The following is a 14,655-nucleotide window of genomic DNA, read 5'->3' on the forward strand; positions in this document are numbered from 1 at the left end:
AATTCCTTCATGTGTCTTTTCAGGTTTTGGACAAGACAAATGTTAAGTATTTCTTATGGTATTAAATAATTCCACGGATGCATGGCAGTGCCAAGTTTATTATCTTTTAGAGCCATTCCCTCTAATAGCCAAAAGTAAGAACTGATAGCCTGCGTGTCCCAGGCAACAGAAAGTCAAACCAAGCCCTCAAAAAGATGACTTCCTACATGGGCAGGTAAACATATAAAAATATAAATGCAAAAAAAAATGATAATCTCTTCTAGAAGTAGAACCAAAAGCTATAATGTAAAAGAAAATGTGTTGAGTCTAATAAATGAGAATAAACACTGTGCAAGATCAGAGCAAGAAGAGGATATGTCTTCCTGGGAAAAATAGCAGTAGGTCAAAAATAGTTGGCTTTAAAGAGGTTATAGAGCGCGGTGAGGCTCAGTGGATTGGGCGTCATCCCGCAAAACAAAAGGTCACTGGCTTGGTTCCCAGTCAGAGCACTTGCCTGAGTTGTAGGCCAGGTCCTCAGTTAGGGGCATGCAAGAGACAACTGATCAATGTTTCTCTCACTTATCACTCTTTATCTCCCTCTTCCTCTCTGCCTCTGTCTATATGTGTATTATGTGTATATATATAAAGAAACTATAGAATTTAGACATATAGATGAAAGAATCCACATACCTGTCCTCTTTGATATTTACATATACACTGTGAGTTAGGCCGTATTATACCCACTCTGCAAATGTTGTAGAGAAGTTCGAAAAGTTAGGATTTTCCCCAAAGGTGCATAGTGAATAAGTGTTAGACCCAAAAATTGAAACCCGGATGATATTTTTCATTATGACTTGCTCTGCAACTGCTAAAAGGCAGAACAGTTATTAAAACATTGATTGATTATCCTGTGTACTCCTTGATCAATAAACTACAGGGACTCTGTTGATTCTCCTACACCAACATCACTCTTTCTAAACAGTAGTGTAGGACTATACGGACTCCTTTTGTTTCAGCACAGTCAGGCCCTTTTCCTACAAGCTCAGCAACTCCAGATCGGGTTCTTTCCTTGTATGACTAGTTCCTCATCCGGAGTTCCAGTTCACTTCATGTTTTGTAAAAGTATCACTTTCATGTTTTTATGTCTCAATTCAAGAATCCAAATTTGCCAAGTGTATTCTCTCTTGCTTTCCTAAATCTACTTCAAGACAAATAATTTTCTATTTTTAAAAAATTAATTTATAAGTCACATACATAAAGAAAAGTATGGAATTATACTCTTACAATAGCTGATGTTTAAATAGTAGTAATGATCTTTACCATAAGCAAAGTCAAGCAATTGATTATTACCTATAAAACTAAGAAGCTTTGAAATGTAATGAAAGGTTAGAGAGAGTATATTCTATAATTTTCAGTGTATAGTCCTTGCATATGTTTTTTAGAATTATTCCAGGATATGCTCTTTTGTTTTGTTTTGTTAACTTTAGTGAAAATATGTATTGGTTTTCTATTCAGTGTTAGAAGTTATCACAACCTTAGGGCTTAAACAACAAAGCTTCATCTTATGGTGTCTGCAGATTAGAAACTGGACTCAGCTTAGCTGGACACTTTGCTCAGAATTTCACAAGGTTGAAATTAATTTATTAGCCAGGCTACATACGTTTTAGGATTTTCCATCTTATGTTTTAAATGGCATCATTTATTTCTGCTCTTCTCTTTATAATTTCCTCACTTTTGCTTACTTTTGGTTTGGTTGATTGTTTTCTCTTGGTCTATTGGTTGGGTTTTTCACCTCTAGAATTTCTATTTGATTCTTTTTATTTTTTTAAAAAAGATTTCATTTATTTATTTTTAGAGAGAGGGGAAGGGAGAGAGAGGGGAAGAAACATCAGTGTGTGGTTGCCTTTCTTGTACCCCCTACTGGGGACCTGGCCTGCAACCCAGGCATGTGCCCTGACTGGGAATTGAACCAGCATCTCTTTGGTTTGCAGGCCAGCATTCAATCCACGGAGCCACACCAGCCAGGGTATGATTCTTTTTATAATTTTTATTTATTAATATTCTGTATTTCATGAAACATTCTCATGCTTTCCTTTGGTTTTGATACATGGTTTCCTTTTTAGTTCTTTCAACATATTTACATAAACTTTAAGAATATACATGCATACATAAGTGTACACTTCATAAATATACAATTTTAGGAATTTTCAAAACTGAACACACCATCATTGCCAGCATCCAAATATAAAACTCAGATTGTGACAGAACCCCGTTATTTCTCATGCTCTCTTCCAATGTTACCAACTCCCATACTTCCAAACAAAACTAACCACTATGTGCCTTAGCGCTTTATTTAAGTGGAATCATAAACAATATATCCTCTAGTATAAATCATATTTTTTCAATATTATGATTTTAAGGTTAGTCCACATATTTCTGTATAGCTGTAGATAATTTATTCTCATCGTTATACAGTATTTCACTCTATGAATACAACATAATCTATTTATCTATACAAGTGTTCATGTATATTTAAGCATTGTCTAATTTTTTACTGTTATGAAATTTCTTGCGCATATCTTTTAGTTTACACGTGTGCAACTTTTTGTGCATATACATAGAAAAGGATAAAGTACAAGCATATGTGCAGCATCAGCAGATACTGTCAAAAAGTTTCATAATTGTACTAATTTGTATTTATTTTCACTACAGTACATAACATTCCATGTTCTCCACAGCCTCATCAGACATAGATATTATCTTCCTGATTTTCAATGGCAAATGTGTAGTGGCAACACATTATAATTTTAATGACTCATTTAATTTAGCATTTTTTGTATGTTTATTGGTAATTTGATATCTGTTTTCATTATTTTGTCAGAAAAATGATGTCATATAAAATGTAACCAGTTATATTTCTTCTTTCATGTGATTTTTTTACTATTGTGTGTAAATGCACATATTCTTGCATAACTGTATTTATGGATACAAATATAACATTTGGATTTGCCTATTGAAACACATTTAGACTACTTTCATTGTTAAAATATTCCTAAAACCACCTCTAATATTTAGCAGACATAATCTGTAGCTCATCCTCCAGTACCTACCTTAGAGACAATCTAATGCTGGAAGCCCAGTCTCCAACACATGAAATATAGTAAAGGATTTAAAACAGTCCAAGAATGCATGGCTGAACTTCCATTTCCTTCCCTAAAATTCTACTCTCAGAGCTCTTTTTTGTTTGCTATTTCATGATGGACTTCTTGAGTCTGCTTAGGTATTTATTGGGATAAAATCCCATTTCTCTAATTCAAAAATATTGTCTCAACACAACATCCTAAAGGGGAAAGCAGATTAAGGAGTGATTCCCATTATTTTCTGTGACATTTGGGTGGTTTCAGGGCTATCTGAGACCATATTGTGACAATGTCTGATTCCTTGTAGCATGACTTTTACAGACACAATGAAAATGGCCTCACCTTCTAGATGGTAATCAATTAGATATAGAGCTGCATATATCACCTCCTATTACCTCACTGCCAAATATAAGATTGTCCAAAAAGCTTATGTGAGTGTAATAGATTTTACTCAACATGGGGAGGAAGCTTTTCCCCTAAGATTTCTTTGACCATCACAGCTTTGACCAGAACCATGAGCTCATCAATCCACAGAAGCCCAGCCCCTTCTACCTTGCTGGCTCCACCCTCCTCTCCCTATTCTAATCTGTACTTTACTCACTACCTTGTTTTTAGGAGCAATTAAACTTTCTCTAACAAAGCAACTGAACACCATTTTTTATTGCTGAGGTTTCTGCTGATGCTTACATGCTTGTAGTCTCCCCTCTGCTCCAATAGACATGTTAATGAGTGTTTACAAACACACACATTTCCATATATATCAAGAACTGGGGGTCACTTAGCATAATACTCTACAGGTCCATTCATGTTGCCACAAAAGGTAATATTTCCTTCTTTTTTATAGCTGAGTAGTATCCCATTGTGTAAATGTACCACTGCTTCTTTATCTACTCACCTACTGTGGGACACTCAGGCTGCTTACAAATCTTGGCTATTGTAAATAATACTGCAATGAACATAGGGGTGCCTCTATTTTTTTCTGAATTAGTAAGAGGGGACGAGGTAGGAAGGCTGGGTTAAAAAGGTGAAAAGATTAAGGAAAAATTCATAGAAAAACAAATGCACAGTCATTACCAGAGGGAAATGGAGTGGGGGAAACAAGAGAGAGTAAAGGGGGGATAAATGGCAATGGAAAGAGACGTGACTTGGGTGGTGAACACATAATACAATATACAGGTGATTATTATAGAATTGTTCACTCTAAACATAGATAATTTTATTAGTACATGTAACCTCAATAAATTCAGTTAAAAATTAAATTAAAAATTGGGGGTCAGATGTTAAAATAATAAAACTTTCTTTTCTCTTTTTATACTATGTTATCCCAATATCTATTCTGCTATAAGAAAGAAGGAGGTTGTGTGTGAGTAACTCTTGAGTTCAAATAGTGCTAGGATACCTTTGCCTTGGAAACCCTATGGTGAAATGTACCACAGGAAGACAGTCATGCAGCTTAAATTGAATTTCAAAATTTTGGTTACAGCACTCAGGAATTTTAGTGAGGTTTCCAAACAAGGAGCAGTTGCACAATCCATTCATGAATTTTTTTGGCCCATGAAATAGAAGTGGCCCCCAGTGGAAGATGTGGTATCCAAAAAAAGCATGCAAAGCACAGTAAGGATTGCGATTTAATTGTCTGAACCCTTTTTATGCATTCTGCTATAGATTTAGATTATCAAAACCAGGCTTTTGGATTGTTGCTACCAAAAGGCAGCTGATTTCCTTGAAGTGAGCCTATGGTAAAAATAGCTCTTCCCCGCTTTCAGTTTCATTTGAACTATGTTTCTGGGAAAAGCCTTTCCCAGTGGCCTTGAATGATGTAAGAGACTGTTTTTCTGGCTGAAAAACCTTCATACCAGATTATTTAAAAAACCTAACTACTGTTCACCTTAAACTTACAGAATGTTTTATATATATATATATGTATATATATATTTTATATATATATAATTTTATATATATATAATTTTATATATATATATAAAATTAAAGCTTGAAAGAAAAAGTAATGGCTGAAAGTGTGTGCAATTGAGAGGGAGTAAAGGGAGAAACATTATAAATAAGAGTTCTAGCACCCCTCATTATTGTTTTCAAGAGTAAGTATATGGCACTGGGCATTTTCAATCTTTAACAACCAAGCTGGTAATTTTAAGAAGCCACTGGTTGGCCTATTTTTAAGGCTGAAGGCATGGTCAGGAATAATTAGTTTTTTTCAGTCTTGATTCATGTTCACACAGTAGTCACAGTGAATTTTTTAAAACAAAAATTAAGTCACTTTTTTCTACACAGAAGTCTTAAAAGCTTGCACTCTCAATACCACAGCTGCAAGATGCTACACAACCTGGCTCCTGCCTGCCCCTCTCTTCACATGTTATCTGAGCGTCTGCACATAGTCCTTCATTTGGGTATTAAACATGCCCAGCTCTTCACTACTAAGGACTTTTGTACACAAACTTCCCTTTTGCATATAACTCACTTCCCCATTTCCCTCCTGATTGTACTCATACTAAAAATTCATCTTAAATTTCATTTCATCAGTGGAGATTCTGACTGACTAAATGGGTGTTCTTTCTGCCATTAACTCATAGTACCCTGTACTACTATTCCCTTACAATACTTATCTGAAATCCCGTTGTTTGTTTGTGTAACTTGCTTCAATGTCTTATTTGTAAACTAAAAAAAAAAAAAAAAAAAAAAAAAAAAAGTGTGAGCACAGGAACTGTTATGCTAAGCACACAATTCTCAATGTCTTCCCAATGCCTTCCCCAGTGCCCAGCCCATGGTCAGTGGTCAACACATATAATTGAGTGATGAAATGCACTCACGTTGAAAATACCCCTTTTAATGTCAGCCAGGAACATATGAGTTTTGCTCTCCGTATTGTAACCTTGAAAAATATGAAGGATATAATGACAATGCAGAAAATATGAATTGATAAAGGTGTGCTCTTGTAGCATTGTATTTGTTACTGCCATTATCACCATCATCATCTGCATTAGGTTTGCCTCTGAAGGTTCTGCGACTCCAAGGAAACAATGTCTCTTAAGACATAAACATATAATACAAATCCAAGGTTGTTTAGTCATTTTCCTTAGATTTGTTTCTACTGAGTTTTAAATTTTGTTCTGATTTCAATTATTTACTTACTATTATTCTGAATAAAAAATAAAAGAACAGGCTTCTGGGTAGGATGGCAGAGCAGGCAAATGCATGACTTGCATCCTCCCACAACCATTTCAAAATTACAACTAAACATATGCCTGACCAATATGACTCAGTTGGTTGGAACATTGTACTGTAGACCTCAATGTTGCAGGTTTGATTCCCAGTCAGAGCAAATACCCAGGCTGCAGGTTCAAGAAGGTGCTTACAAGAAGGCAACTGGTCAATGTTTTCCTGTTATATGGATGAGGCAGAGACTCAAATAGGCAATTTGGAAGAAAAGGAAGTAGAAAACACCCTATCAGAAAAATAAAAAGAATCCAAAAGAAGGTGAATGGGTTGAGGACCCTCTGGGACAACTTTAAGTATACCAACATTTGCATCATAGGAGTGCAGAAAGAAGAAGAGAGAGAGCAAGGAATTGAAAAACCTATTTGAAAAATAACGATGGAAAACTTTTCTAACCTGGTGAAGGAAATAAATATATAAGTTCAAGAAACACAGTGAGTCCAAAAGATGAACCTGAAAAGACCCACATAAAGACACATCATAATTTAAAAAACCAAAGTTTAATGACCAAGAGAGAACCTTAAAGGCAGCGAGAGAAAAACAGTTAGTTTCCTACAAGGGAGTTCACATAAGACTGTCTGCTGATTTCTCAACAGAAAATTTGCAGGCCAGAAGGTGTTGGCAATAAATATACAAAATGATGAAAAATGAGGACCTACAACCAAGACTACTCTTCCCAGCAAATATATCATTTAGAATGAAAGGACAGATGAAGAGCTTCCCCGACAAGAAAAAGCTAAAGGAGATCACCACCACCAAACCAGTATTACAAGAAATGTTAAAGGGTCTTCTTTAAGGAAAAGAAAACAAAATTTCTTAAATGTATGACTAACAAAATGTCAATAAATATGTATCTATCAACAATTACCTCAAATGGATTAAATGCTCCAATCAAAAGACATATGAAGCCCTATTGGATAACAAGACGAGACCTTTACATATGCTGTCTACAAGACACTCTCTTCAGATCGAAAGATGCAGACTGATAATAAAGACATGGAAAAACATATTTCATGAAAATAGTTGTAGGATACATGGAGGCAGTCTGGCTCCCTCACCTAGATGCATGGGTAACCAGAGGGAGCAACTCCTCACAACATTGAAGTAGCATGATAAAGCAGTGTTCCCACAGCCTTGAGCCCAGGTCTCACGGCCTTAAGCCCGGGTACAATAAACTGCCCTGCAGGCTTGAGTACGCTTGCATGCACAGTTCTTGATAGTTACTTCACCTTCTGGCCTGTAGCCTGCTTTGTTTAGGGCTAGTATTTAAGGGATAGGAGCTTCAGATGAGATGGGGAGTCGAGGCACCAACTTTGACACAGCTTTGGGGCCTGTGTGACTCCCTCCACATGGGCTTGTGGTCTGTGTGCAGCATGGACACGGGCTTTGTGGCCTGTGTGATGTCCCCAGACCTGGGTTTATGTCTGTGTGACCCTCTTGAATAAAGGCATGTCAAGCATCCCCAAGGCTCCATGCATCTTCTTCCATCTACCTGAGCCCTGAGTGGACTTTCCCAGCCTAGAGAGGCTGCAACACAATAATTTTTTAAAAATATAGGGTAGCAATACTGATAGAACAGAAAATAGGCTTTAAAATGAAGGTTATAACAAGAGACAAAGAAAGACCCAGCAATTCACTTCTGCGTATTTATCTAAAGAAATCCAAAACACTAAATCAAAAAGATATATACATCCATATGTTCATTGTAGCATTATTTACAATACTCAATATATGGAAGCAATCTAATTGTCCATCAATAAATGAACAGATAAAGAAGTGGTGCAGATCGAAAAAAAAAGATGGCGGAGGAGTGAATGAGAGTCACGCTGACCTCCTCCTCCCAAGACCAAACTGGAATTGCAACTAAATAATGGAGTAATTACCTGGAAAACAATGGAACTATAGTGGGAGAGGAGCCTTGGAGCCACGGACAGACAGTGGATTCAACTCTCACACATCCCAACGGGTGAGAAGTGTGGTGGGGGCTCGAGAGGGTGGGCTTGGTGCCCATGGGCACTAGCACCAGAGGGACATTGAAACGGCCAGTTAGTTCCCCCGGAGAAGAACGGGGTCTGAATCATAAACAGGGACCTCTAAACTACAGCAGCTAAAAACAGGAAAATACAGACAAAACGCAACCCTGAAAAGCTTAGGGGCGCTCTCTGCCAGAGACAGGTGGCTGGGGATGCAAAGAGACATTTAAAGGGCAAATGCAAAAATTGCAGTGGCAGCCACCCTCCTTGATCTCTAGGTAGAGGCGGCAGCAGGGTGGGTTGGTGCCTGGGAAAAGATTGGTGAGGAAAACTTTGTGAAGAGAACTGAGAGGGCGGCTAGTGGAGCTCCGGTGATAACGCACCTCCCACTCTGCAGCTACCACCTCGCTCAGGCCTAAGGGAATCAATTAACCTGCCTTTTGTGCACTCCGCACACAGCTTGTGCGTGTGTGAGCTAGGGGGCTAAGTGCCGACTGGCTGACAGAGCCTTGAGGAGAGACTGGAGATGGAGGCGTTGGGGAAAGAACGGTAGGAGGAACCGGGGAGTCCCAACTCCTTCTCCTTTCCCTAGTCTCCATTGTGTGGGAAAAGGACACACCCCCAAAGAGCCAAAAGCTGAAAAGCACACAATAGAGAGCCCAAAACCACCCGGTGCAGGCGCGCACACTTGCGCCGAGTGGCCGGCGAGGGTTGGCAAGTGTGTGTGTGGACCCGCGTGGGCAGGCAAGGGCTCACGGGGGCTGGCAAGGCCTCCCTCAGGTTGGCACCAATGGGGCCTGCAAGGGAGTGGGCAGATGGATGAGGGCAGTTGTAAATCGACCCGAGCAGGCCCGTGAGTGCAGAGCAGTCTGCAGTAATAGTGGATCCTGGGCCGAAAGGGTCACAGAGCTGCCCAGAGTCCCTGGAGGAGAGACCGGAGACAGGATTAACCAGAGAGTCCTGGAGCTGACTTCCTCCCATTTCCGTAATCTCCATTTGGCCAGGGCAGGCAACACCTCCAAAGAGCCAAAAGTGGGGAAAGTACACAATAGAAGACCCTAAATGGACCAGTGCCGGGGTGCCTGTAGGCCTAGGGGGCCAGACGAGTACCTGAGGTCATGAAGAAACCCCCTGGGCTGAGGCAAGCACGCAGGAGCCCAGGCGGGAGGGAGGGGGATCCTGCAGGGCCGAGTTAGCTCTCCCGGAGAAGAACAGGGTCTGAATCATAAACATAAGCCTAATCAAGGAGCCGGCGTGAGAGTGCAGAGCGATCCACAGAAATAGTGGATCCCTGGCCAAAGGGGTCACACAGCTGCCCAAAGCAGGAGTCAGACACAGACAGTAGACCCCTGGAAGGCTCAAACAAATGACCCAAGGTCATATAGGGTCAACAACTGACATCATCAGAGGCAGGGCCAGAAAGAAAAGTAAAGGACAAAAATAAATAAATAAATAAATAAAAAGATCCAACTACTACCATAGAAGTTTAATCCACAAAGTCAGGAAATCTAGACAGCCCAATTGAAGCAGAAGCAAAAATAAATAAATAAATAAATAAATAAATAAATAACTTAACAGACTGTCACAAAAATGGGAAGAAAAAGAAGTTTTCCCCAAATGAGTGGAAAAGGAGACTCCCCACAGAGAGAGCTAAATGAAATAGAGGCAAGGGAACTATCAGATATTGAATTCAAAACAATGGTTCTAAGGAAGCTCAATGAGCTCAGCCAGCTCAAAAATAACTATGAGAAACTGCAGAGAAACTATCAGGATCTTACAGCAAACTATATCAGCCTGGAAAAGGACATAGAAACTATCAAGAAGACACAAGAGGATATGAAGAATACCATTTCTGAATTGAAGAACACAGTAGAAGGAATCCAAAGCAGGCTGGATGAAGCCGAGGATCGAATCAGTGAGATGGAGGACAAGGTAGAAAGAAGCTCCCAGAAAGAACAAGAAATGGAAAAAGGACTCAAAAAGAATGAAGAGGCATTTAGGGAAATGCAGGATAACCTGAAATGCAATAATATCCATATACTAGGGATACCAGAAGGAGAAGAAGAGGAGCAAGGGATAGAGAACCTCCTCAAAAAAGTAATGATGGAAAATTTCCCTAATTTGAGGAGAGAAAGGGTTTCATGGATCCAGGAGGCACAGAGGACCCCACTCAAGAGGGACTCAAGGAGGTCCACTCCAAGACACATCATCATTAAAATGGCAACTATCAAAGACAAAGAGAGAATCCTCAAGAATCCAGCAAGGGAGAAGGGGAAAGTAACATACAAGGGGGCCCCAATACGCCTAGGAACTGACTTCTCAACAGAAACACTACAAGCCAGAAGGGAATGGCAACAAATATTCCAAGTCATGAAAAGCAAGGGCGTACAGCCAAGGCTGGTCTACCCAGGAGGCTCTCAATTAAAATAGAAGGGAAAATACGGAGTTTTCCAGACAAGAGAAGGCTAAAAGAATACATCTCTACCAAACCAGCACTCCAAGATATGCTAAAGGGACTGGTTTAAGAGGATGAAATAAAAGAGTGAGAAAGAGAAAAACACAGGTACAAAGAGAAAAAATGAATAAGTTTCTATCAGTAATAACTCTCAATGTAAAAAAAATGAATAAGTTTCTATCAGTAATAACTCTCAAGGTAAATGGACTAAATGTCCCAATCAAGAGACACAGGGTAGCTGAATGGATAAGAAAACATGACCCACACATATGCTGCCTACAAGAGACCCACCTCAGAGCAAAAGACCTACACAGATTGAAAGTAAAGGGATGGAAAAAAATATTCCAAGCAAATGGGCAAGAGAAAAAGGCCGGGGTTGCCATACTTGTATCAGACAAAGTAGATTTCAAAACAAAGGCCATAAAATGAGACCCAGAGGGACACTTTATAATACTTAAAGGAAGAATCTATCAAGAAGACATCAACATTGTAAACTTATATGCTCCCAATATAGGAGCCCCTAAGTATATAAGGAAATTGTTGGACGACTTCAAAAAAGATATAGACAGCAACACACTGATAGTAGGGGATTTCAACATCCCACTGTCAAAATGGACAGATCTTCCAAACAAAACATTAATAAAGATATTGTGCAGCTGAATGATGCAGTGAATCAAATAGACTTAACTGACATACATAAAACCTTACATCCCAAAGAAGAAAAATACACATTCTTTTCAAATGCTCATGGCAGTTTTTCAAAGATAGATCACATGATAGGACACAAAGCAAACCTCAGCAAATTCAGGAAAATTGAAATAATACCAAACTTTTTCTCGGACCACAAGGGATTGAAACTGGAAATCAACCTCAAAGAGAAACTTCGAAAACTTGCGAACTCATGGAGACTGAACAGTAGACTATTAAACAATGAATGGGTCAATAATTAGGTAAGAGAAGAAATGAAAAAATTTCTGGAAACAAATGAAAATGAACAGACAACAGTCCAAAACCTATGGGACACAGCAAAGGCAATCCTGAGAGGGAAGTTCATAGCAATACAGGCTTACTGAAAAAAGATAGAAACATTTCAAATAAATGACCTAACACTACAACTTCAAGAATTGGAGAAACAACAACAAATAAATCCCAGGGCAAGTAGAGGGAAGGAAATAGTCAAGATTAGAGCAGAACTGGATGACATAGAGATGAAAAAAACAATTCAAAGGATCAACCAACCCAGAAGCTGGCTCTTTGAAAAGATAAATAAAATTGACAAGCCTTTAAGCAGACTCATCAAGACAAAAAGGGAGAGGACCCAAATTAATAATATCAGAAACTGATACCACAGAAATACAAAGGATCATCAGAAACTACTATGAACAATTATATGCCAAGAAATTTGAAAACCTTGATGAAATGGACAAATTTCTAGAAAAGTATAATCTTCCAACACTGCAGGAGGAAGAAACAGAAAGTTTGAACAGACCGATAACAACTGGGGAAATTGAAGCATAATCAAGAAACTCCTGGCACACAAAAGCCCAGGGCCAGATGGTTTCACAGGAGAATTTTACAAAACATTTAAGGAAGAGTTAACCCCTGTCCTTCTCAGACTATTCCAAAAAATCCAGGAGGAGGGAAGACTCCCAGACTCTTTCTATGAGGCCAGCATCACGCTGATCCCAAAACCAGATAAAGACCCTACAAAGAAAGAAAACTACAGGCCAATTTCGCTGATGAACATAGATGCTAAAATCCTCAACAAAATATTGGCAAACCGCATCCAGCAATACATTAAAAAGATTATCCACCATGATCAAGTGGGATTCATCCCAGGCATGCAGGGATGGTTCAACATACGCAAGTCAATAAACGTAATACATCACATAAATAAAAGAAAAGACAAAAACCACATGATCATCTCGATAGACGCAGAAAAAGCATTCGATAAGGTACAGCACCCATTTATGATCAAAACACTCAGCAAAATGGGAATCAATGGGGCATTCCTCAATGTAATAAAGGCCATATATGAAAAACCTACAGCCAACATCATACTCAATGGGCAAAAACTAAAAGCTTTCTCACGGAGATTGGGAACACGACAAGGATGTCCACTTTCACCGCTTCTTTTCAACATCATATTGGAAGTCCTAGCCACAGCGGTCAGACAAGAAAAAGAAATAAAAGGCATCTAAATAGGAAAGGAGGAAGTAAAGCTATCATTGTTTGCAGATGACATGATAGTGTACATAGAGAACCCTGTAGACTCTACCAAAAAACTCCTCAACCTAATAAGTGAATTTGGCAAAAGAGCAGGATACAAAGTCAACATTCAGAAATCAAAGGCATTTTTGTACACCAGCAATGACATAGAAGAAGAAAAAATCAGAAAAAAAATACCATCCGATATAGCAACAAGAAAAATAAAGAACCTAGGAATAAATTTAACCAAAGAGGTAAAAGACTAGTACGCAGAAAACTATACAACATTGAAAAAAGAAATTAAGGAAGACACAAATAAATGGAAGCATCTACCGTGCTCATGGATTGGAAGAATTAATATCATCAAAATGTCCAAACTACCCAATGCAATTTATAGATTCAATGCAATCTCTATTAAGATACCAATGATATATTTCCAGAAATACAACAGACATTTCAAAAATTTATATGGAACCATAAATGACCTCAAATAGCCGCAGAAATTTTGAGAAAGAAAAACAAAGTAGGAGGGATCACAATACCGGACATCAAACTCTACTACAAAGCCACTATACTCAAAACAATCTGGTACTGGCACAAGAACAGACCCATAGACCGGTGGAACAGAATAGAAAACCCAGAAATAAGCCCAGGTCTATATGGGCATCTAATATTTGACAAAGGGGGCAGAAGCATAAAATGGAGCAATAATAGCCTCTTCAACAAATGGTGTTGGGAGAGCTGGACGGCTACATGCAAAAAAATTGAAATTGGGTCATCAGCTGACACCATACAAAAAATAAACTCAGGATGGATAAAAGACTTAAATATAAGTCACAACACCATAAAAGTCCTAGAGGAGAACATTGGCAGGAAACTCTCAGATATCCCAGCAATTTTTTCACTGATATGTCTCCTAAAGCAAGGGACATAAAGGAAAGAATAAACAAGTGGGACCTCATCAAAATAAAAGGCTTCTGCATGGCTAAAGAAAACATCAGCAAAAATGAAAAGGAGGCCAACCGTGTGGGAAAATATATTCACTAATGATACATCAGATAAAGGTTTGATCTCCAAGATATATAAAGAACTCACTCAACTCCACTCCAAGAAGACAAACGATCCAATCAAAAAATGGGCAAAGGACCTGGGCAGACGCTTTTCCAAGGAGGAGATACAGAGGGTCCAGAGACATTTGAAAGGATGCTCAGCATCACTAGCCATCAGAGAAATGCAGATCAAAACCACCATGAGGTACCACCTTACACCAGTCAGAATGGCCATCATAAACAGATCAACAAACAACAGGTCTGGCGAGGCTGTGGAGAAAAGGGAACCCTAGTACACTGTTGGTGGGCATGCAGACTGGTCCAGCCATTGCAGAAAGCAGTGTGGAATTTCCGCAAAAAGCTGAAAATGGAACTGCCTTTTGATCCAGTGATTCCCCTGCTGGGACTATACCCTAAGAATCCCAAAACACCAATTCTAAAGAACCTATGCACCCCAAATGTTCATAGCAGCTCAATTGACAATAGCCAAGTGTTGGAAGCAACCTAAATGCCCATCAGTAGATGATTGGATCAAAAAAAAACTATGGTACATTTACACAATGGAATACTACGCAGCAGAAAGGAAAAAAAGAACTACTAAACTTCGCGACAGCATGGAT

Source organism: Pteronotus mesoamericanus, unplaced genomic scaffold (genome assembly GCF_021234165.1).
Source record: "Pteronotus mesoamericanus isolate MK-2021 breed Mesoamerican mustached bat unplaced genomic scaffold, CSHL_Meso_final scaffold_31, whole genome shotgun sequence".
Taxonomy (NCBI): Eukaryota; Metazoa; Chordata; class Mammalia; order Chiroptera; family Mormoopidae; genus Pteronotus; species Pteronotus mesoamericanus.